The sequence below is a fragment of the Rhea pennata genome, chromosome 10 (genome assembly GCF_028389875.1).
Source record: "Rhea pennata isolate bPtePen1 chromosome 10, bPtePen1.pri, whole genome shotgun sequence".
Lineage (NCBI taxonomy): Eukaryota > Metazoa > Chordata > Aves > Rheiformes > Rheidae > Rhea > Rhea pennata.
In genome coordinates, this window is record NC_084672.1 from 9,642,736 (window position 1) to 9,668,284 (window position 25,549).

Sequence of the window (25,549 nt, forward strand, 5' to 3'; positions counted from 1 at the left end):
TCACATACCGAACTGAGCTGAAGGAGGTAAGAGCTGACTCGAGGGAACATCACCTCAGTTGTTTGCCAACTGAATGCAAGTCTGAGCACTAATATTTGTTTTCTTCTATCCTTTGTCTGAAGTCAGTGGAGCTATTTATTTGTACAGCAGCTAGCATGCTGGGACCTTGAGCTTAGTCAGGCCTGAAAATGCTATTTTTTAATAGCATACTCTAATGTAATACACTAAAGAGTGAGATGTTGGTTTGGGCATTTTTCTAGTGTGTATGTTTGTGTGTATGTGTATATATATCTTTCAGATCCTATTTTTTAAATATATATATATTTAATATATATGTATTACTTATATATCTTAGATCTCATTTTTCTCCTGGATGACACTGTAGATGGTGGATAGATTTGCCCTAGAGATACCAAAGATACAGAATTCACAACTCTTTAGACATATGTTTTGGTTAAGCCACCAAAGAGTGAGTGCTTGCGAGGCACTTTGAAAGGCAATTTTATCAAGCGCATCTCTTCAAATCACTTCTCTTTCACAGAAGGGTTTGCTAGCTGTAAAACTGTTCTATTAAACTGTGTTACCATACTTTGAGGTGATTCATTTTCCAATGCATTGATCTTTGATCTAGGATACTTGTTCCTGAAAATATTCTTTCTCTTTTACTAGGTAAAGAAACTCCTTTTGTACAATCTGAAAATCTTTGTAGACTAACGTTTCTTGTGTAGTCTGTTTTTTGTTGTTTGCTAATCACTTTTTCTGAATAGTGGATTTGTGAGGGGATTCCTATTTGATCATGGTCAGATTTTATTTTCACAGGTTTTAGTATACTAAATTAATTCCTTGTGTAGTTCTCCAAAATAGATTAAAAAGATTTTGTACAGGGATATAATCTCATTTTTAAATAAATAAAAAGTTCTGGCAGTCTACTAAAGTGTATGTAATGTTTTGCAAATGGAAAATTGGCAATACTTATGATAGCAAGAAACTACATCTATAGCTAATTAACTTGTAATCTGACTTAAAACTAATCTCTTTTAGAAGGTAAGAGGCCAATACTCACATGATGTAGTCAGGTTTTCTGTTATTAATATCCAGCTGGATAGTCAACAAAGAAAAATACTTAGTTTTTATTGCATTAATTTCCTGCCAAACAAGGCTCTCTACATTAACCATGGCCTCTTGTGAAATCAGCAGGAGTTTTAAGTATGCTTGGGGGTCTCCAGGCATTTGTGTCTATTTGAGATTTTGATGCTTTCATCCCAAAATATCCACACAATCATCTTTTTTTTCCTTCTTCCAGTTGAGGGCCCAGATCTGCAGCCTCAGATGTACAAATATATAAGCTTTACTGACAGTGCTTTTGGCTGAGCATAAGGAGGCAGTAAGCCTTTGCAGGATCTAACCTGTAAAGTTACCATCTCAATTCTAGAGCTATGAATTTTCTATCATCTTCTGAAGAAATACAGCTGGATAAGAAAGTATGATCCAGATGCTCATACTCCAGAGCAGGCTTCTATTTTGGCAAAGCTCTTCATTTCCTAGCAGTATTAACGAGATAGGAGTGCTGAGACAAACATTTACAACCCCAATAATACACTGAAAGTGCTGTTCTGTTGTGAAAAGTGAGTCAGTAAAAATGTCACTTCCGAGCTGCAGGATTATTGGCTTTCAGTGATTCGAAGCCAAACGTGCTCAGTTTATAAGCAAAAATACAGTATTTACTACTTAGCTGCCAGACATGCAAATAGGCCAGGATTTTCTGTTGCCTTATACCCCATGTAGTCGCTTTCCCCCAGGTAGGTGTTGCAGTCACGGTTTGATACTTTCTTGCGTCCACTTTACATTTACATTACACAGGTTGCAACTAGGTAGGAATCAGGTCAGAATAGGTTCTTTGCCAAAACCAGATGGCAGATACTTGAATGACAGATCATCTAGCCTGCCCTGTTTGGTAACACAAACCACAGAACTTCAATTAGTACCTTCTTCCTTACAGCTCGTAACTCCCAGCTAAGAAAGGCTTTACTGGCCCAATGAAGCTCCCCACAGCTGTATAATTTAATTTCTCATAATCGTTTTGCCCAGATCTAGCAATCCAATCTGGGGCTCTGATGCACAAGTGAGGTGCATCCCTTTAATATAATTTGAGGTTTTGGTATATATTTTTCTGAAATATAAGCTAGGAAGAATGTTGAGTCAGCAGAGGCCACCTCTTATCAGTTATGAATAGGTGCATCAGGGTTGACTCCTAAGGAATTTGTAGAAATTTATCTTGAGGAAAGCAGCCAAGTTATCAGTCTACAAAGGACAAATCAATAGCAACCAGTTTCAGCTATTACATTTCCCTTGATATGGCACCTTCTCCTTTTGTCAGCAACATCACAGTGTTTTTTCTGACTTTAAGAAATTTGAAGCAGCTTGAAGAAAAGGGATCTTTGTCTCTTAAGTGGTAAGTTATGGGAAGCTTTACCTTCAGTTTTGCTATAGCATCTCTGTGAAGACTAACGAAACTGCTGAGAGGCTAAAAAAATTGACTATTAAGGCAATACTGTGCAAAGAAACTTCAGTGCGGAGATTCAGCTATGTGTATCTGGCCACATTAATGGGAATCCTACTGCTAAATCCTAGTGTACCCTGCTAAATAATTTGCCTAATGATTTCAGTTAAGCTCAGAAAAGCAAGCACCATCTGAAACGGAGTCCATGTTTGACATAGCGTGCATGATGCATGGGATTCAGAGAGAAAATAGAGTATTGCAGTGGAAATGCCTCAGTCTCCAGTAGGGCAGGGGAAGGAGAGAGGTTTTAAGAGGTGTAAAGGTGTCTTGGCTCTCATGGGATATCAGGTCTTGCTGTAATGGATTCCAAGCCTGTACCGTGAATTCTGCTTTTATCCTGCTGCTGAGCAAGCACTTTTCTTGCACTATTTTTTAGGGTCCATTTTTTTTACGAAGGGAAAGTCTCTCAACTTAGCTGGGCTTCAAAAGCGCTACCCAGTTGCAGGGTCTAGGACTCTAATCTGCAAGGAATTTGGAAATTTGGAGCAGTGTTTTTTTTTTTTTTTTTTTTTTTTTTTTTTTTTTTTTTTTTAGTTCAATTTTCCCATGCCTTCTCTGTAACTCAGACTTCAGCTTTGGTGTATACTTCTTCCATACTTCCTACCTGTTTTGGGCAACATTTTAAGGGATGGTTGGTCAGTGATCTTTCCTTGCAGTACGGATATACTCCTATAATGATAGTTCTTGACAGACTGTCCACATCATGCTGCCTTTATAACCTATCTGCTGTTTCAAGCAGTAACTAAATCCTTTCATATCTATGTGTAACAAAGAGTGAACGGGGAAAATGACAAAATACAAGGATATCTCACCTTCTGCCTACTCATTCTTTGAATATATGTTGCAGAGCCAGCCCCAAAGCAGGATTGGAGCACTGTGGGAATGGACTAATGATGCATCTCTAAATCTGCTAGAATGTTATATATGCTTTTACCACAGTTAGGGAAGACTTGCTGTGCATCAAACAGCGCCGTATTTGCATTTACAACTCAGACATCAGCAAAGTGCCTACCTATCCCTGGCTGAAGGCTGCCTGCCATGCACCTTGCCACACTTATCATATGTTTGAACTCTAATGGGTAAAGCCATTTATGTCAAAGTTTTTCTAATCCAAAGAAAATTAGGCTTCAGAAGTTACTGGACTGCTTAGCAAACTTTCTTGGGAAAAATGTGCTGCTAAAAATGAAACTTTTTGCTGTCCAAGTTACAATCTTATCTCTGAGTTCAGTTGGAAATAATGTGCCAACCATGGTGACAGGGAATCTTATGCTGGTGGAAATGGCATCACTCAGAAATGATGAAATTTGACCCACAAACACTTGGGATATTTTTATAAGCAGATGGATCTCAGCTCTCCTGTCCTCATCAAATCCCAGCTCAAGTAATTAGCCTTCAATTTCGCATGGCAATATTATTCTTTGCTTTGTTCCCTACTGCACCCATGTAACATTGTTTGCAGGATCGTCACCATTTCTCCAGTTTAACAGCAGCTACGTTTTAGCAAAGAGTAAAAAGACCCATTATCAGTCTCCACAGCACCTTGGTTCTATTCAAGATGAATGGTGCAATATAAATGTAGAGGATTATTTAAAAACCCATTGCAAGCACTTCTAGCATATTAGCCGTAATAATAGTCTGACTTTTATTTGGCAATAATCCAATTCTTTTGTCAAGATACAGTACCTGGTGTTTGTACTCACAGACTGAGAGTTGGATTATTGGCTCATAAAATAGCAGGATGGCAAAATTATCAAGAAAAACAATGATGTGTTTTTATGTTGCTGTAAGTTATGGATATGTAATAAAAGGGGTCCATGAAGTTCTTGAGCCAATAAGTATAAAGGTGAGGGTTTTATTGCAGCTGTAAGTCTTGAAATGTGCACTTAATACAGAATGATCTTTAGCTGCCCATCCTGATTTTTGTGTACTGGAGTAATGAAAATAAATGTGAACTAGATAATTTAGGAATTAGGAATTCCACCAAGACAATGTTTTCTTTGAGATCACCAAGCAAATGAAAACAATGCAAAATGTTTCCAATCAAAAGTAAAAATATAAGGGCCTCCTTAAGAGCACGAATGAGACATTGGCCTGAATTCATTCCACATGTAGTGTCTTTGAAATATGAGGAGACAATCAAGAGAGAAGTTCACTACTTACATTTGAAGAATGTAGCCATAATAATACAATTATAATAAATCTAGTTTCTAAATCTTGTGCTGCTTATTAATAGCTCTGTACTCTAAAAAGGACACCTCCAAGGTGGAATTTATAAATGAGGAAATGGAGCAGTGTTGTCACTGACAGAAGCATATCTATCATATGAACTATCATTTCTAAATTACATATTATGTTGTTAATACTCATCAGTATTAACACAATTTCCTGAACAAATGGTGTTCAATGATCCATGCAACTGGTTCAATTTTAAAATTGTATTTTGAAACAAGCATTTGGTTAAACATGAAAAACTCCTAAGAGTATACTGAATAGCACTCTTACTAGCAAGTTGTGGTGCTTGTATGCTGTTTATGCTCAAGGCCTTTACAGCTTTTACAAGTATGGGTTTTGCTCTGGGCTTTAGACTCATCAGTTCTGGAACAGTGTCACAGATTGGTGTAAGTAGAAGCATTTTTGGAAGCATCTCCAGAAAGTTGTGATTGAGTGGGTTCTTTACCTTTTCTGTTTCCGTTTCAAAATTGAGCATGGAAGGGGGAACCTACATGGCTGTCCCTCACGCTGGGCAAGCTTCTCTGGACAATGAGTCCATGGGTTTGCAAGCTGAATGAATCTTAACTCTCAAACTTTCCTCAGTTCTTGCCTTTTTGCTCTAGAAAGGCAGTAGTTGATCCAGGCCTGAGATCTAAATTAGACTCACCAATGCCTTGATGCATTAGGCACAGACCTGATCAGCTAACACTTGGAGCAGCTCTGTGCTGCAGGTACTTTGTATTTTCTTTTTGTTTCAATAAGTGGTCCTGAGAGTCACTAACTTTCTATGAACTATACAGTTTCTTACTCTGCAATAGCATCACCAGGGAAGAAAGTGTGTGTAAATGTGACAGGGTCTGGGTCTATAGTTAAGTCTCATCTACTCTGAAGTGAGAAATGAAGTAGGTCTAACCCTGCTCGATGAGTCAGCAGAATCAAAACAACAACAGGAACCTCTTATTAGTAGCTCTGCAATATAAACACATGCCTTCCCTCTCTGCTTTCCCAATCTTCCTTTAATGCAACAGTAGCAGTTAGATTCTAGTATATTTTTCTCAGGATCAACTTTAGCCTATTTTCCAGGGTTAGATGGGAAGTCAGCCTCCTATCTTCCTGCTCTTCATTAACTTTCTGTGCTTCAGTTTAATACCTTTTTTGGTGTTTGCCAAGTGGCCAGTGTGGACATGAAACAGCAATTGCTGGCAAATATAAAATGTTTCATTACTTGCTTGGTTGCTGCCCTTGACCTCTTACCTGGGTAAGAGGCATTACCTTATGACTCTCACAACTGCTTTTCATTTTTTGTGGGCTTCTGTAGCCTAATATGAACATATAAAAACTGTGAGTCAGGCTGCCAAAAAAAAAAAAAAAAAAAAAAAAAAGCATGACTTAAAATCAAAGGATGATCACAAACAATAAAAAGCGTATTTTCTATTTGCCTTTGGGTCTTCTGAATGAGGCATGCTTATTTCTGGTCTTCAAGCCCTTTGCAACCATGAAGACTAGAAACTCAGGGCATTCATTTTTTATAGGAGTTGCACGAAATTCTTGTTTCCAGAAAAACAGTGAATACTGTAAGACCTACAATAAAATGGCCATAATTGGCAACACTGCAGCTGTCACTGAATGCAGTCAGTGAAACTAAATGAGTGATTTTCCTTTTCTATTTAAAATGAGTTTTGCTTTTCACATCAGCACAATGACTTACTGTTTGACTATCCAAACTACTTGAGGAAATACAGATTGCTTTTGCTGGGATTTTTTTTTTTTTTTTTTTGTATCAATGATTGGCATTAGATGAAATTCACAGTAGGGCTGATTATCTTACAAGACTGCACTTTCAGCATATGGGCTGACTGCCACTGATTTGGCTTGGGCTTGGCATATTCATTTCATTTCTTCACCTTCACACAGCCTGGTGTAGATAGATGGAATATCATTCTTAATTTTCTTCATCCAAGCCTTCTCTCCTTTTTCTGGTCCCTAGATAAATTCTGAGCCTTGTAACAAGATGCTCAAAGGGCCAGAGCCAGCCTACCCACTCACTCCAACCTTCAGACTGAACATGTAGTTGGCAGCTGCATCCCTCGGATAAATGGGCTTCTGCAAAATGACAGTTTAGTTTGTCCGGTGGAGGACTGCCCCATCGAAGAGTAAGTAATGAATTCTCTCCAGGGCTCAGGGCTGTCACAAACATGACCATCTTCTACTTCTTGTGCCAGATGCAATTCCTAGAGCTTGTGTTCTTGGATATAAAGAGAGCACTAACAGCACCTGCCAAGACATGCAGTCCTCCTGAAAAAAAAAGATGAGAAAATAACCTACATGTGATAGATGTTAGTCATGTTGCTTATTGCACTGTTGGCACAATCTCCACTGGAGCTCTTATACTTACATCCATGATTGGGGGATGAATCAGAACCTCCTGCATATGTATTTATGGATGATTTGAGCAGACACAAAGAACATAATGAGATTTTCTTGATGTACCGACCTGCTTTTTCTTTCTTTTGTACTACACAACATCTATAAATCTTGAAGTCTTTTTTTCCATTTAGGCAATGTTACCGGGTGGAAAAGGATGGCATACTTGCAAGAAACTACATATATGGTAACATCTGATAGTTTGCTAGACTGGAATAGGCTAACAATGCCAAATCTCATAATTTTACTGCAGGCCATGTGGTGATTTTCTGAAATCTCTTGATTCTGGACTCATGTTAGTCATTCAAGAATCTCAGTTATACAAACAAAGTTTCCAATCTCTGTGTAAAGCTGGTTTCATGTGATTCCCCAGCATATCAAAAAAAGAAGACAAATAAGAACATACTGAACCTGTATTTTGAAAACCAGAAGTCTGTAAGCCGATCTCATGGCTTTGGAAGGCCTGACTATTTATTTCTGAACAGTTCATGCTGGCAACATTGTAATTTTTCCTTTAATAGCTATGTCTATGCTTGTGTAGTTTGGCTTACAACTCCTTCTGTAATAAAACTATCAACATTATTTTGTATATATTAAACTTTGTTTTATTTTTCCTCCTAGTTCCTGAGTCACTAACTGGAGAGATAATGTTATATGCAAGGCAATTACTTAGGCATTACAAAATTAAAAAATGGAATATATTTCCCTGGGAAACAAAGTTTTCACATACTATCTTCTCTGCATGTGGAAAGGGGGTGAAAGCTTAAACACTACATGTTCTGATTGCCTGCTTCTAACAAAAAGGGTTGTTTTTTGGGGGTTGTTTTGTTTTCATGTCTTGAAAGCAGAAAAAAATTAAAAGATAGGGATTCAAAACAGGAAGGAAAAAAACCCCACTGAGCTAAAGTAATGTACTGAAGGGAAAATATTTGTCAGCCCTCAACTGCACAATGTCTCACTTGCATAAGGCTGTTTTACTGCAGGCAAAACAACAACATTGCAATGAATAAAATATTTAATGCTGCTGATACTTTATAAGGATATTTTTATAGTTCTACCAGGTGCAGTGGCATTATTGCCACTTGGACATGACAAAGTGCTGTCAAGCTTAAGCATTGATTCTCTGGCATATGTTTTTTGCAGTGAAGCTAACAGTCAATAAAAGGAACTCAAGAACTGCAGGTGGAAGATGCTTGTCTCTACATAGAAATGGTAAGCACTGTTTATTCTGTTCTGTCTATAGCTGTTACTCTGCCAACTGGTGTAAACCATTTTAAAAGGTATAAAACCATTCATAAAGTGTCAATTTACCCATCAAATGAATTTGAATTACTGTTGTCTTCCTAAATGCTAGCATTCACCAGTATCTCCCACTGGTCTTTATTCAATTTAATATACGTAGTGCTGTAAAGGATAAACTATGCACAGCCATTTGCTAATGCTCACCCCTGTTTTCCTTCATAGTTGTAACTACATACTTGGACTCTCCTCCACCAAAGACCCCAATCCTGCTGCAAAACCTGCAGATCCAATAACTACTCTGCTCTGCTAAACAAGTACTGCTCTTGTGAAGTACTGCTCTTTGTCACCCTGTCATTCATAGGACATGACCCCGTAGAAGTTTTCTTCAAACACTTCTCCAGACATCATCAGAATTCATTCCTCACGAGGAGAAATGGTCCTGACTCCACTGAAACACTTTCTGCAAGTTGTATCAATCAGGAATCTAATGGTGTTTGCCATTTGCCTACTGAGTATGAAGTGTATAAATGCTTTTCCCTATATCTCTCTACTAAACCTGCTCCCAGTAGCCTGATCAGGTAAATGGTCCTGAGAACTCCTGAGCATCTACTGTGCCTGCAGCTCCTGAGGGCTGACTTCAATCACACTTTAAGCCATCCCACTTCTACGTGCCTTTTGCAGGCCTTCTCCCCACTTCAGGACTAGATATAATCTTATTTAATGAGCAGACTTGTCTTTGAAACTCAGCAACTTGCAGCATAACATATACGGGATGGAAGTATTATCTAACTCCATGGCAGAGAGAAATTATGTGTCTTGCCCAAGGTCACACAGAAAATCTGTTGCAGCACTAGAGGAAAAATATACCCAGAATGTTTGGATTCCAGTTAAGTATAAGATATTCTTTGCTCAATTGCAATGGAAACAGTCTGATACAAATTGTATTGAGGTTATACTCTTTTTGTCCTGTGGGAATGTGAATGCATATACATATGGAGAAGAGTTAACCTTTTTGATAGATACGGACTAGTACACGGGTCTTCAATGTTTATGATTTTCTCAGTTCTACCATGACTTAATATTGATTTTGGATTACACTAGGATATTTTTGTTAGTAGACAGCTTTCTGTTTTATGGTTTATATTTCTTCCAATTCCTGTCTCAAGAAAAAGGACTTTTGACAGATCTGCAGCACATTTAGCAAGTAGTTATTACTGCTTCAGTGCTAAGATTAGAGCTTCTCCCAGTGTTTTCTGCTGTATATTATTGAAACCAGCACGAGGGTAGCACAACAGGTTGTGTGTCTATACCATAGTCCAGCATCTTAGCACCAGTGCACATCCATCAGTATTTTAAACTATGAAATGGGCCAGTCGAATTATAAGCTAGGTTACCACCTCTCTCTCACCTAACTCAGCCATAGAGATATTGAAAATTGAAGGGCTGAGGGGCTATAAATTTATTATCTCAAATTCTAGCAGTGTTTAAACAAAAGAGTGAAATCACATGCCCATATTTTTTTTAAAAGAGAAACTTAATAAATACATATGAATGGACAGGAAAAAGCCCATCCTTATCCAAATGAATGATTAGTACAAGAGGCACTGTATCACACATCTGCTTTCAAAACTGATGTGCCGTGAGCAAATCATGCAACTGTGTGTACAGTTCATGCTCACTGAAATTCATACACAGACACATTTTGTGCAAATGCATACGCCTGTTTCTATGAAATATTTTCAATAGATATGTCTGCCAGATGCATGTGAAAGAGTACAAATGAGGCAGAAGAAGTACTAGAATGGAGATTGAGAGAAGGTGGTTCTTTCTAGTGTCATGATTTTCCTCTTTCTTTTAAGAGAGGAAAAGTAGAAGTGGGTGAAAAGAGGCGGAGGGAAGAAAGCTGGGAGCAGGCTGTGATTTATCCCTCTGATGTCATAATCTTCCCACTCAGGAATTGTGTCATAACCCCTCTGCTCAGCGGTAGGTATTTCATAAAGCAGCAGAAGAGGAGAGAGAAATGTGAAGAGCAGAAAAAAGAGGAAGATGAAGAGGGGAAAGGATCATGAGGACGAAAGGAAGAACCATAGAAGTCTGAAATTCTGATTTGACTAATACACATTAGAAACATTAGCTATGATGTATACAGGAGGATTGCAAGTGTTTTTGTGAGTGCCATGTTAAGGCAAAACCTCTCTTCAACCACGGACCCTTCAATGATCCAAATCCTCAACCTCTCTCTGCGCGTCCTTTTGCTCATGAAGTCCATCAGGGCATTTACTGTGTCTATCATCGGTAAGTTGCTAATATGTATTGTTTTTATGCACTGTACAGTGTACAAGATATTAAAATGTAGTATGGGAAATCAGGCACCAGGTTTTCTTCAGATTAAATTAAATTAAACAGTATGTCTGCTGGATCACATCTAGTTTTATAAAATGTAGCAGGGACAGGATGAATAGGCCTCTACTGTTCCCTAATTCTCTGTCTTTGTGGTCTTCATATAGCTAGAGCTACCTGAGAGCTATTCACATGTGATCGTCCCCAAATGGCCCCCCCATTAAAAAAAAATGGAACAGAATAGGCTTTCAGCACCTCTCTATCTCTATCCCTTCCTTCTACCCCATGTAGAGATTGCAGAGAGTGTGATCTGTAAACTATGTTCACTAGCAATTCCTTGGGAAATTGCCAGCGTAGAGGTCAGAGACGGATAGACTCTGTCCCTCCTCATGCTGTACAACAAAGAGTAAAGTACACTTGAGAAAAGCAGGTAGGTTGTGTCATATTTCTGTCTAGAAAGACTTAGGGATTTCTTTGGTTGTTTTAAGATCCTCGGAGAAAAGGTACTACCCAAAAGCAGATGTAGCTATCAGTTTTCAAAGTCTCTAGGCTTCTTTCCTACTGTAGACTACTGGGATAGCAGTCATCCCATTTCAGCTTGATATCCACTGCCAATGTTTATGAGAAAATCCAAAGCTGATCATGACAAAATACTTGACTATTGTGGGACAAAGTGTATGTTCTACGTATCTTAAAAGTGTCAACTCCAAATTTCCTAATGCTATCATTCAAAATCTCAAACATGATATATGTATCTGGAAGCTACAGAAATGCCCTGTTTTAAGGACAATATGAAAAAAAATCCATTTAATCTATAACTTGAAGTCTTTTTGGTCTTAATGACCTAGAGTAGGGAAAGCTTCGGCCAAAAGCAGAACTCATTTTTGCCAGCAGTCTTCATGTATTATGAACAGGGTATGCTATTCTCAATGCCATTTTCTTTCCAGTTGTCTTTGATTTAGAAGTAGCATTCCTAAAACATTGTTCACTGCCAACTTTTGAACTCAAATTCTTCTATTCAAGCACTGAATGGCAACACTGCTGGTTTCATGGTGTTGCCATGCCAGTGTGTCTCAGAACACCTTATTCTGTATCTCACAAACAGTGGTGGATAGCTTTTGTAAAAACTGCAAGACAAATACTAGGGCATGCCTGGCAATATCACATGAAACCAGAAATGTGACCTCACTGTATTACAAGTTAAAAGAAATATTTTCTGCTCATTTCTCTACCATTTGCCATCCTTACTTTCAAACTTGTTGCACAACATACAAACAAGCCTTCTGGATGGTTCATACACCTCTCTGTCCTCTTATATTTGTAGCTAGACTTTTGAGAGGCATTTCAAGTATATTGTTTGCTCCTGTGGCACCAAAATTATTTACACAGAACAGGCCAGCCACTTCATTGTCTCGAAAACCAAGAATCCATTGACAGAGTTGTAGCTAAGAGCTCTGCTCCATGCAGGAAGCAGCACAAAATTGCTAATCTGCAAACAAAATCTAACATTACAGTAGAGAAGTCTAGAGTTTAGTTTTATCTACTAACTAATATAAAAACATATTTCAACAGTAAGGTGGAACTCAAGCATACATAGAGGCCCACAGGTGTAGGATTACTGTTAAGGGTAGCATTTGGGAGCACAGAGAGGCTCTCAGTGTGGCTGGAGTTAGCTGTGTTAATCACTAGACATGCACAGTATTAGCCACTCCTTCCCTGAAAGACTTTACTATCTAGATAGACAAAGCGAATGCAGGAGGAGAAAAAGCACAGAGGTACAAAATAATATCTTTGCTTTCACTTACTCATCAGCCAAGAATGGCATACTGTTCTAAATACCAGGCCATACTCAATGAACTATTTAACATGCCTATTAAAAGCCTAAGTAGGCAATTGTTAAGGGTTTAAAAGGTCCCAGCCCAGATTTCTAAACAAGGCTATCTAGAACTGAGGCTCCCAGATTTTTAACTGTGTGGCAAAACAATTTGCCTCACTTTCTAAAAGGCTGAGCAGCCCAGCAGCTCTGACCAGAAGAGGCTGGAGCTCTTCTCTGTGAAGGACCTCTGTCCTACAGTGTGTCCTGCTCAAGAAAGATACTGAGCAGCTAGGTTGCTCCAAGGGCCTCTTCATAGCTTTAAAGGAATCAGTTTGGTGCTGAGTCCATACCTGGTACCATGACTCCAGGCAGGGCACTACTGGCCTGGTTCTACTGGCTGCTTGGATGCCTTCAAGTAGTAGTGGGCTGTGAGAGACGTTCTGCCTAGTATCCTGTTTTTACAGTTTTGATCCTGCCTTTGTTTTCACCTGTTGTCCTTCATGATCACTCAGCTCTCCCCAGCTCTCCTTCTCTTTTCCCATCTCTAGAGAGGCAGAAAAACATTAAGTTCTTTTAGGGATGGACTTGTGTCTCTCTCTGATGGAAAAAGAACAGTAAGTACAGAAACTCAAAGCAGACTACTGGACTGTTTGTACATTATTAGACCTTTTTATTCTGACCATTTTCATAACTTGATGAGTAAGACTCCAGAATGGCATGTATAAATGCCAAGAAATGGGATTTCATTTCTATTTTTTATGATGAGAAATATTCCCTGAGTTGTTTTGGAAAATAAACGCTGAAAGCTGGAAATCCTAATGGTAATTAGTGTTCTTTCATTTCCATATGTGCATCTTTCTCTCAAACTATGCGACATCAGCACAGTAAATATCCTTTATGTAATTTAAAAGTAAAACATAGCACGAAGCATGCTGTTAATTTTTATTGATAACATTGCATAAACACAAACATGAGGGAATCTAAAAAAATTCTGGGCCAATTTCTACTCTTGGCAGAAATTCTACAACCCCCTTTAAGTCAGGAGCATTCTGGGCTTACAAATGAAAGCAGAATTTGGACTCTAGTTCTTTAAATCTCTGAATGTGAGCATTGAAATAGAGAGTTGGCATTGCTGCTCATGAAAGGCCACTGCCAAATGATTGTTGGGCCAAATTTCCAGTAGGCCTGGGTAACTAAAACTCCAACTCCTCCTGTTAGTACAAGGTACAGAACAGAGGTCAAAGTGACCATGGAAAAAAATACAGTGAGATTCAGATTTAAATCAAAACAAATTTGAACTCAATTGTTCAAGGAAGTCTTGTGCTTACTTGTTCTGGATAGAAATAGCCTATCTCTTGATAAGTAGGGGCTGTTTTTGCTCTCATTAAAGCCAATGGTGAAATTTTCAGCAGTTTCATGGGCTGCATGCTGAGTCCCAAGCAATTAGATTAGAAAAACTGAAATGGTGTTATTGCTAAACACCTGATCCAAAGCCCACTGAGGTGAAGAAGAGATCTTCCATTACCTGCTTTGATGATAAATCTACCTCAAAATAAATATATTATTAAGATTTCTCAAGTGATTTCTAAACCTCTAGCAAAACAAGAAGAAATAACCTACTACAGCAGAAGCAAACACAAAACATCCTCTGTGTTAGCAGATATATTAAGTGGATTTAGGAGAAGGGAGTAAAAAAATAGAATAAACTTATTTCATAAAATTTGTGCCAATGCTTTCTAAAGAGATATGGGAGCATATGGCCCTTCAGAATATGAGAATAAGTTGTGCTGAGATATCAAGGTGACTGCAGCCTTAAAACATGATAAACAGATCTAAATAATGCAGGCTAAGGAGATTAAATATTGTTTCAATTATGACATTATTAATGAGGGAGTAATGTTTACCAGTTGTTCCATTTTGCCATGGATCATCAAATCACCAGAGTATCTGTAAAACCTTTCACCCCTCTCTTGGTGTTTCACCTTATACCAGGATCTCTTGCTTAACAGTCTTGAGCTGTTTTTGACTACTGCTCTGTCACAGCAAAAATATGTCTGATAGAATAAATATGTTCCATGAAGATGAACATCCCATTGTATATGAAGTTCCACAAGATTTTAGAGGTTCTATGTCCTGCTGAATGTTTGTGTACTCTCAAAAATCAAAACTACTCATATTAACTTATATGAATAGCCTCTGATTTCTTCTCTGCAGTATTCTACAGAAAAAAATCTTCTGTTTTCATTTGCTGGCTCAGAGTCACTTTTGACTTTTCCCATCTCCTTTAGCTGATCTCTGTTGCTTTCTTTAGAGAAAAGGATGTCCTTTTCTGGGTAGTTAAAAGCTTAGTAATTTCACTGATCGTATGCATCCCTCCTTCATTATTCTACTTGAGTTCAGCAGGGTTTTTTAGCCTATCATTTTTAACATGTTCAGAATAGAAAATTGAATGCTATTTCTTTAATATTCTATCTTCCATTCACAGTGGATCAAGATTTACAGTTACTTCTTAGCTGCACTCTTTATTCTACTTTAAGAACAAGCCTGGCTCTCTTTTTACTGATTTTCTCTCTGAGAGACAGTCTGACTATAGGCTCTTTTTCTCTGGATGACATACAAGTTTGTGCCCTCTATTTCCCACTTGTTTGCAGTTCTGAGTTGTGGCAGCTTCAGACTACACCAAACATACCGATTATGTACTACAAGAAATCCACTTACTCCAGCATTACTGTAGCTGAGTTTTCTCATTTTGGCACATTAGAACGCTGATGAGCTTCATACACAACTCCGGGAACACTACATCTGCATGTTCTACTGTCCCTCTCCCTTGATACTCTAACTTAACATTTGTTCCGCCATGTGTTGCTGGTCAAAACCCCTGGCAGGAGACGTTCATCTTGTTCACTATCTGCCTTTCCCTTTTCATTCTTGCTGCTGTACTGCTGGCTGTTGTGCTGGTTGCTCACAACTGCAAATGAACCAATTGCCCTTCTTCTAAAAAGACACTGTGAATGTTCCACCCTCCTATTCTGCATCTGTATTTCTAATGAAAGGAGGAAACCTGCACAAAGTATTCTGAGATGAACCAAATGGAACTGGGGTTTTAAAAAAAGCATATAAAAAAAGATGATCATGGGGAGGCTTGGAGGAACGTGATCAACACTCCCCATAGCTCCTTATGATTACTGCCAAGACTATGAAAGCACTCCAAATAACGTTGTGGGGAATGCTGTGATACCCACATGCAGTGCAGGTCATCTTCTGTTCCTGCAACCTGGCATTTGGAGGATTTATTGCATCAGCAAAGACAGTCAAGTGTGAATAATCTCTACCAAAATAGTTGTAAAACTATGTTAGTGCTTCCACGCTAGTTGCACCAGCATTTTCTGGTGTTGATCCAGGCTCAAATACTCAAAACAAAAAGATTAGGGGCCTTCCACCCATGAAGTGTTTCTGCCAGGATTATAGACCTACCTACTCAGCCCATGATGTTTGGCACAGCAAGCTCTTGCCAGTGGAGCATCTCTGCTTGGACATTATCTTTGCTGAAATCCTTGTGCGTGTCCTCTGGCAATGCCTTCCTTGGGATATTCTCAAATTCCTCTGCTCTACAAAAAGCACAAATGCTAAAATAGTTAGGTATCTCTCAATGTTTTACCCATCCTCAACAGCTCCAGCTTCCCTTGAGCCTTCACAACTGGTCACTTTTCCCCTCGAAACGCTCTGTGAACTCGGCCCACCCAGCGTCCCCGACCTCGCACCCAGCTGCTCTAGCCTCGGCCTGCTCCTCTCCACCAGCCACACACAAACCCCCGTTTTACGTGGGTTGTTTCATCCCTCCGGAATCCTATCTCCCCTTCCTGTCTGCTACTGTCCTTAAATCTCTCCTCAAACCCTTCCTTTACAGCACAGCTTACAGCTCCCTGTGAGATTATGTGAGCCCGTGTATTGCAGGTGCAATATAAAAACGTGCCGTATAAAAACAAGCTGCAGCGTATCGTCTCCGTGCTCCCTCATAAAAAAAATAAAAAATAAATAAAAATCGTGTGACCTGCTGTAGATAACGACAGGAGATTCAAAATCTGCAGCTGGCTTTTTATAGAGGAAATAAAGCAGCGAGGCGAAGCGCAGCTCAGCGACCAGCCCGGCGCGGGGCTGCGCTGCCGCCGCCGCGCACCACAAGCACGCCGCGGCCGGCGGGAGGCTGCCCCAGCCCGCGGGGAGGGAGGGAGGGAGCGGCCCGCCGCGGCGGCGGCGGCGGCGATGACCGGGCCGCGGCTCCCGCCCCGCGTGTGGAGAGGGTCATCGCGGGGCGGGGGGACAGAGCGGGCCGCGCCGCTGCGCCTTTAAACGCGATTCTGCGGTTCACGTCGCCGCCGCCTTCCTTGTAATAATTAGTCGTGGGATCCGGCGCCACCTCCCCCTTCCCTCCCGGTCTCCCTTCCCCGGCTCCACCAATCAGCGCCCGCCCGCGTCACTCTGAGGGCAACGAAACACGGAGAAAAGGGGGGGGGGGGAGGGGGGAGAGGAAAAAAGTTTGGTGAGGAGCGAGCGCGCGGGGCCAGGCGCGGCCGGGCGGCGGCGGCGGCGGCGGCGGCGGGGCCGTGAGGCAGGTGAGGCGCGAGCGGCCGCGCCGGGGCGGGCGGGGGGGGAGCCGCGCCGCGTCGCGCCGCGCCCCTCCCCGCGGGGCCAGGCCGGGGGGGGGGGGGGGCCGCTCCCCGCGCGGGCCGGGGCCTGTTTGCTCCCTTTTTTGGGTCGTTCCCCCCCCACCCGCGGCGGAGGCGGCTCCTCGCGCGGCCTCGCGTCCTTGGGCGGGCGCGGCGGGAGCCTGGTGCCCGCGTCCCCCCCCCCCCCCGCGCCGGGCAGCGCGGCCGCGGCCCCCCGCGTGCCCGTGCGCGGTCCGCGGCGGCTGCGGGCGTGGGGACGTTCAGGAGGCGGGAGCGCGGCGGCGTGGTGCCGCGGCAGCGCTGCCCGCGGCTGCCGCGCGGTCGCTCGTCCCTCGGTGGTTTCCCCCAGACGAAGTTCCTCGGGTTGCGCCGCCCTCCGGGGCGCCCGGCCGGGCCTCACCGGACTTAACTCTTCCCGCAACCTGCAGCGAGGCCGCGGTGGCGGTGAGGGGTGTGAACATCCCCTCGGGTTTCCTCAGGATGTCAGGCCCTGGCGGATGACCTTAAAAATAAAGGGGGGGGGGGATAAAAAAGCAGTAATTATCTCAACGCTGTTAACAGCGAAGCGCAGAAGCTCCCGCCAGATCCGTTGGTGCGGTGTGTAACCGCTCAGCGAAAGCGGCGGTAGTTGCTTTTTGTCCCGTGCGGACCGCTCGAGGCGCGCTGCTGCGTTTGGCAGCCCGTTCCCTGGGTGTTTGTTCGGGCTTGTCCCGCAGCAGATGTCTTCGCGTGAGAGCTGCGCGGAGCAGCGAGCGTGCGGAGTTTACTTCGTGCTTCCAGGGATCTGTGCGCCCGTCCCGACTGGGCCAAGCTGCAGGGAGAAGGGCGCAGCTCTGCGAGCTGATCTATGAACTTTATTGGGGAGGGGGGGAACGACTCTCTTCCTCCTGCTGCTACAAAGCAAATAGTTTTATTTGCCTGATGTCATCTTAAATAATTCCTTTCGCAGAGCGCTAATGCTTATCTGAAGTACAGACGATAGTAACCCAGCTTTTGAGGAAGCAAATAGGCCTGTTCTTTCCGTGTTCGCTTCCCTGTACCTCCTTAACTTTTGTAGTTTCCCTGTTTGAATTCTGCCTGGTTTGTTTGTCTAATGTTGAGGTGCCTCGGCCTGTTTTTTTTATAGAAAATATATCGCATAACCTAGGATGATGGGCTTGGTTCTTGTCTGGTCTGTAAAATACTTGTTTAGGCCAAAATAACTGTGGTTTGGGGGATTTTTGTTCCTTGTAATACTGCATATCAAAGCTGATGACACACCGGTGATATAACTCCTTGATTTTATTACTGTCCAAGTAGTTCTTTTAGTAGTAAAGGATTGCCTCTCCTATATATTCTGTAAGTATTTCTTAGTTACCCCTAAAAAAATTCTTGTTTTACAAGACTAAGATTAAAATAATTTTCCCTTCTACTGATAAAAAGTTGCTGGCAAAGATGAAAAACTTAAGTAATAAATTTTTGAAAGTGTGCTCTAAGAAAGAAAGTTTACATTTCAACTTGTTGTTACTCTACGGTTGTGGATGGCACATACGAAAACCTACGCAAATAGCTTGAAGCAGATAGTGGCAAGTTATCGGAAGGAGTAACATTAACACAAACTACTGAGAAGTTGCTATGGTTACAGATAAAGGTAATCCCTGTTTCTGTGAAAGTATGTCCTTTCGTAACATATTAATTGATCTGTTTTCTGAGAGCGCTGTAAATACACAAACTTCTGCACCTACATTTTAATATCTTTTGAGTTAAGTACTGAATGTGCTTTGACTTGTATTGAAAATACTTAATTTAAGCTACAAATGATATAGATTTATTATATATACATATGTATACATACATGTATATATAATAGCATATGTGTATATACACACACAAAAAAATATGTACCTGGAGCGTGCCGAGTTCAATGGAAACTGTAGCATAGAGGTTTTTTTGCCCAAGAGATACCTGATGTCAAGTATTTTGAAATGTCTGGATCCTTTCTTGAAGACTTTGACCAAAGAAGGTGATGCGTGGCATCTATCATCAGAGTCCTCAGCTGTGTAGTGTGCTGTATAAGATTCAATTCCCTGTCTTGGTCTGAAAAATAACAACAAGGCAACTGCTGTGAGTGATTGAGGCCTGTTACGGATGTGCAGCTTTATAAGGCAGGAGATACTGTAGAGCAAAGAAAAATTGAAGCTATTCTCTTAATAGTTTATTCTCTAGGCAGAAGAAAGCAGTTGGAATTTGACATGTGGATGAAGTTTAATTAGTTGTCATGGTAGCTAACTTCTGGGTCATTTGAGATAGGTACTTGAACTTCTCAGGGGAGTATGCTTCTGTCTGGTGCATCTGTACTGCTATCCAGGAAGCTAAACAGTCCTCTCTGATGAAGACCTGATGTTTGTCACATGCACCTTTTTGTTATTTCCAGATTTGATTACTGTGGTGCAGTAATACATCTTGGATTGAAAGCATCAAGAGAATTCTCAAAGTTCTTCAAGATTACTGAAATCTCATCAGTCTGGTATGTTGCGCGCTCTAGCTGTCTAGAATAGCGAGCTGAGTCCAAAGTCTTGTCCTTTGTATATAAGGGTCTCCTTAATTAAGGATACTGAAGTTCCTAGGACCTTGGCTTGCCCATCAGCACCTAATTCTTGGGAAGCAATATACTACCAAGAACTACAAACTATATATTACAGGGGTTGTCTAGGAGACAGTTTTTGGTAATGGTGTTCCTATCAGGGCAATGAACCTGCACTGAAGAATCTTCAGTCAGCATTCACTCTGACCTTTTTTCATGTAGCCTGTGCTTCCTGCAGACTTTTGTAAATAGTAATTGCCCCTTTCCAACCTGATTTTAGCTGACTCTGTGGTGACTGTATATTGGAGAACATATAAAAATATGAAAATAAATGTTTGTTTCTTCACACTGAGACTTTCCCCTATCCTTGTGTAGACATGGTCCTCACGAAGATTCATGTTGTCTAGGTTTAATTAAAAATGGCTACTGACTTCTGAAAATCCTTTCTCAAATGATCAGTTTCTGAAATTTCTACTTCAGTGTGTACTTTTAAAATTTATATAGATAATGTACGCAAATGTAACACTTATACACCAAGTTTTTAAAAACAGTTGTTCTTACAAATAGGTATTGTAACATCTGAGGGCATGAAAGGAATGAGAAGCTAAATATTATTTTTAAAGCTATCTTAATTAAAAAGAAAGCTAAAACTATAGTTGTTTAAATAAATTCAGCACATGCTGTAGTGCTGACATAATTGACAAATAGAGGGTAAAGTCATTTTTCTACAAGTTCAGCATGTGTAAGCAGCAGTTCTCTTGCTTTGCCACTTATTAACCTGTATAAAACCTAGACGATGTAACGTATTTAAGACTGAAAAACAGGTGCAAATTTTAAGAAAGCTCTTGTGAGTCACACTGATCTGTTGGGAATTGGGCAGTGAGTAACCATCTCTCCATCTAATCCCCCAACAACCAACACAAGTAGCTTTTGATTGCTACTATTCTGGTCTCTGTACTGGTGACTTAAAGATGAAAGGCTCTGTTCCTGATCTTTTGAGCATTCAAGTCCTCCAAACTTACTGTCCTCTGTGTATGTAAGATTACAGGACAAATGGGCTTTTAGCTGTTGTATGATTACAATAGTCAAATGAGTCAGGTGCTTTCTCTACTTGAACTTTGCACTGAGGACATAACAGTGGCAGCAAACTGAATCTTTTTAACATTGCTGTCAGAGCTTCCCTTTTTAATATTCTTACAGCTGTAAACTGCTATGTTAGTTTTTCCTGCATTATGGTGGGTATTGTAAGAGAATGAAAGTATAACTTGAGCCTGGACCTTAAAATGGTGACTCTTTGTCTACAAAATGTGTGTGCCTTCAGAAAAAGGTGACCTGCATATGGAAACTGAGCTTATAAATCAGGCTTCTTAATGCTTAGTTTCACCACATCTCCTTCAGCATGGGATAGTGATTTGAGTAACAAATTAATTGATCTGGATTTTTAACATATAAATATAGCTGTGTTCAACTGTGACTTGGTCTCGTGAAGAAGGGCCATCTGTGAATCTAGTTTTGATCCCTGCTTCACAAATTTGGGGAATCTGTGTACCTTTGTGAGGATTGCAAATTAAGCCTGGGACATTTTTAGTAAGATGGCTTTTTTGGGGGGTTTGGTTGGTTTTTTTTTTTTTTTTTCCTCCTTTAAATGAGATTAAGTGAGCAAATCTAGGTGGTCACACTGCTGGAAACAAGAGGATCTGCTTTGCCATTCCCTTCATGCTGTGGGTAAGCTATCCTACTGCTTATCAGAAGCTGCCAAACTTCTGCCAGATCAGTGAGTCAGAGGCACATGGAAGGGTCTGATGAGCACTAGAACTGGGGCAAGGGAGTGGGTCCAGCTGTATGGCTGGGAGGGGAAAGGTGGGGAGACGGAGAAATGAACCTTCTCCCTTGTACTGATAAGGAGCCTGTGGAACAGCAGCCTGAGTTAAGTTTGGGGGATGTGGCTAGTCTTCTGTGGTAGCATATAGAGCTGGAGAGTTTTAGGACTGTGTTTTTTCCTTTTGTACATACCAAACAACAAAATCGACTTCAGGGTTGTCATGCCCCCTTCTAGCAGTAGGCAGTCCCGTTGGTAAGATTTGTGACCTCTGCCGTTGCTTTTAACGGGCCTGGAGGTAATGTGTTCTAAATTGAAGCTTTCCAGATTGGTCACTGGAGTATTTAGAGGATGCTTTATTGGTGTGTTTTATTTGCTTGAACAGTGTTCTTCATTTTGATTGCTTAGATAGCATTTGGTCAGAAAGTGTCATGCAGGCATGGCTCCACAGTTGTCCTCAGGGGACCTGATTAACTCCTTGTAGTACTTTTGAAGTACTGACTCTTGCTTGGCACTGAATTTGGGTGGAAGGGTTCCCATTCGATTCTTTCAGCTCATATTTTAGGGTCTGTGGGGAAAGTTAGGTACACTTTCACTTGGTTCTTGTAGTGCTCCATGCTTATTAACTTACGACTGTACCAACTGCTGCTTTTCAGTTCTGTTTGGATTTATGATGTGATAGATTGCTCTAAAATAGAAGGTAGCACAAAATGTGTTATGTGACTGTTTTAGAAAGAGGAATTAAAGGTTACACTCTCTGAAGGATTGTTTTATGTTCTTTTTAGTGTGTGTATCACAGATTAAGGAAGTACCTAGCTATAAATACACTCCTGATATTGGGTGGTATTTGCAGTAAAAGCAAGCTGAACTGTCTTGGACAATAGACAGCTGCAATAGAAAGGTTAAAACAAATATCCATTTTGCAGTATAAAAGTAGTAGAAGACAGGCTGTTGTAACACTGCCTAGAGGAAAAGTGCCAAGAACTAGAAACAAGGAGTAGTTTTTCTACTTGTTTGCTTGCAGTTTAAAAAATTATATATATGCTTGTACTGACAAGTGCTATAGCTTTATCTAGCTTAGTATATGTAGTTATTTTAAGCTATATATGTGAAAATGTTTTGTATAAGATAGCTTTGATTGGATAGGTCTTGTGCTCCTTTGCGGGCGCGAGGCAGAACAGCCTTACTGCGTTCTAGGTCTTTGTAGCGTTTTGTATTTGGAATGGGGCAAGGCTTTTGTCGTACCTGCACTTGTGAAATATTTATTACGTCCCGTTTTGTCTTTACTCTTCTTGTATGTTCCAGGCTTTCACTGGATAGATGGGTAGGGAACTGCTTTGGTGTTTACATTTAGGAAAAAACACAAAGGCTTTTAACGTAAATGACAGGCAGGCTTTTATATGGTGTTGGGGGAAGTTGTGTGAAATGCTGTTGATTCAGAACTTTTAACAACGTCTTGCAAACTCGTTGGCCGAACGAAGCCTGAGGAAGCAGAAGCCCCAGCGCCTTCTCGGACGGGACACGGCCGCTTCCTGCCGCGCTGACTTTTTTTTGCTGACTCATCCTTTAACTTAGTGCAGGAGAGCTGGGAACTGGCAGCTGCCCCGGGCTCGATGCTGGCTCGCGAGCGGGTGCAGCGCGCCCGGCCTCCCGGCGCGGCTCAGCGCGCTCGCCGGCCGCCGCTGCGCTCGGGCCGGCCGCCCCGTCCCGTCCCGCCGCCGCCGGAGCGGGCCGCGCTTACGTAACGCCATGTGGCAGGAGCCCCCGCGGCGCGCTCTGCTCCGCACCGTCACGAGCCGCGGGCGCGCCCCGCCGACGCCTGCCGCGCCGCGCGTGGGGCGAGGGGCCGCGCGAGCCCGCCCGCGCGGGGGCTGTCAGCGCTGCCGGCCGCGTCCTGTCCCTTTAAGAAACCAGCTCGCCCCGGGTGTTCGAGCCGGCCCAGCCTAACCTGCTAGCAAGGAAAAGTTCTTTAAATAATGGATACGCGGCGCTGCCAATCAGAGGGCCGAGCCCGGCTCGCGGGGTGGAGCTTGCCCGCCTCGGCCAATGGCAGCGGGGGAGGCGGGGCTCGGCGTCCAGGCTAGGTTGCCCCGAAGTACAGCTTCAAGTGAAGTTAATCTGGGGTGAAGCAAACAGAAAATTGTGCAGATTCTGTGGGTAGGAATTTTCTGGTTCTAATCGTGTCGCGTTTCTTTATTTTGCCTTCTGAGGCACTTAAGTTCATGCGCGTGTGGCTTTTTCTGCATTGTTTTGTTTCCTAATGATGGCAGAATATTAACATTTATGCAGGGAAGCAGAACAAAAGGGCTCTTTAGACAGGAAATAAGGTGTTGAGAGATTCAAACTTGACGGAGTTTCTTTTGTCATTTGTTGGCCTGCACCGATTTTTTTTAATCGGGAAAGGTCGAGTTTTACCACCTTACCTTAGGTAACAATGTTAATCCTAAAATAAGGAAGATAATGCTGCTGTTCTAGAGTTGCACAGTGCTTACAGGAAGAGAGCTTGATTTTAACTCTAACTTCTCTGATTCTGATGAGATTTGAGCTAACTAATTATGACAGCTGCTATTGGATTATTCAATGATAGCATTTGCTCCAAGACATTTGTCTTAAATTGTCGATGGCTATATCACTGAAGACTGCTATGATGTTTTCTGTATGTGTTCTTGATAAGATATCTCATTTAGATCTTCAGCATTTTGAATGAAAGTGGATTAAAAACTAAGATGTTGTAATTTTTCTCTTTAATCTAGTTTTTCAGAATATCTGTGAGAGTTTATTACAAACACAGGCAGGAAAATTAAGTGTTATTGTCCTGTTGTTGCAGCTACTATCCTTCCAGCTAAAGGGAAGGAGGGGAGGTTTTCTTTGGAATTGGCCAGAATCTCTCTGAATCCTGTATTGCCTGATGATAGTGAGTGTCGTCTTTGAGTGAGGATTATTTTCAGTTTCTGTACCAGATTTGTCCTTTGTGGCCTTCATAACACTATTTTTAGAGATACTTTTCTTCGACCTCCCCCCCCCCCCCATCTTAAAGGTCATCAGAAATAGGAAATGCATAGTTTACCGTGGGTGGTATGGCATGGGGATGAGAGGGAGGAGAGCAGGAAGTGGAGTCAGGAAACAGGGGGTTTCTAGTGAGAATGAAGACTTTCTAGTTGTCGTCTCTTCTGTATCTCTGACGGGGATGTTAAATGAGGCCACGTACAGAACAATGCTTTCAGAATAATGAATGTGTTTTCTTGCTTCCCAAAATATTTTCTGTTTTTATAAAAACAGTTGTGTGTATACACACCTGCTCCTGGGAATTGGAAGGAAATACTCATGGCATTAATACTTGTTGAATCTAAGTAATGAGTTTGATGGGATTTGTATTATTAGTCAAGGTGATAGAAGAATGGCTGTGAAAATTGAGCGAGAATGTTACAAATGACAGTGGAAAGCATTTGCTTAAACCTGTGCTGAAGGTAAACAAAAACATGGTCATTAAAATATACCTCCTGCTTGCAGTTTACATTGAACTGTTGTGTTTGTTTCCAAAATATGCGGCTTTTATGTATGTCAAAGCATCTTCGCACACTGGCATCTTGCTGTGCTCCAGTGGTTTACAGGTCTGTATCAATTCACTTCTGCGTGTTTTCATCTGTTTACAGCATTTCTTAATGCTGTACAGTGTATTTAAACCCTGCAAATACTGCTTTAAAGTGAGCAGTAAGTAGACAAGATTTTTAATCCAAGAGGTGGGCCAGATCACTTGTGTAAGGGGAGATACTAGAGAAAGGGATATGTTAGTGTTAAATATCAGTTTTTGATTCATTTCTTAACTGATGGCTGATGCTAGGCCTAAACTGAGTGGCCAGATCTCATGTCTCAGGTGAGGACAAGAAGATGATGATATGTTTATGGA

At 41.4% G+C, this 25,549-nt stretch overlaps 1 protein-coding gene and 1 long non-coding RNA gene across 10 annotated transcripts in view; one reads left to right on the forward strand and one right to left on the reverse strand.

Moving 5' to 3' along the window:
• Nucleotides 1–4,188: 4,188 nt before the first annotated feature.
• On the reverse strand, nucleotides 4,189–16,799 carry LOC134144647 (uncharacterized). Of its 2 annotated transcripts, none has more exons than XR_009959442.1 (3): nucleotides 16,645–16,799; nucleotides 16,068–16,196; nucleotides 4,189–7,066 (listed from the first exon to the last, which is right to left on the reverse strand). It is a non-coding gene; the product is annotated as an uncharacterized LOC134144647 (long non-coding RNA). The 2 variants fall into 2 exon arrangements; XR_009959441.1 differs by having other exon boundaries at nucleotides 16,068–16,201.
• Nucleotides 16,800–17,120: 321 nt separating this feature from the next.
• ZFAND6 (zinc finger AN1-type containing 6) overlaps nucleotides 17,121–25,549 on the forward strand; it is a 40,176-nt gene continuing 31,747 nt past the window's right edge. For 5 of the 8 annotated variants that reach the window (XM_062583704.1, XM_062583701.1, XM_062583706.1 and 2 more), the window contains exons 1-2: nucleotides 17,156–17,206; nucleotides 19,674–19,766. The gene's annotated coding sequence lies outside the window, so the exon portion shown is untranslated. Of the gene's footprint in view, nucleotides 17,207–19,673; nucleotides 19,767–23,738; nucleotides 23,800–25,549 lie in introns of those variants that run through there. The other 3 variants (XM_062583702.1, XM_062583709.1, XM_062583705.1) reach the window with 2 other exon arrangements.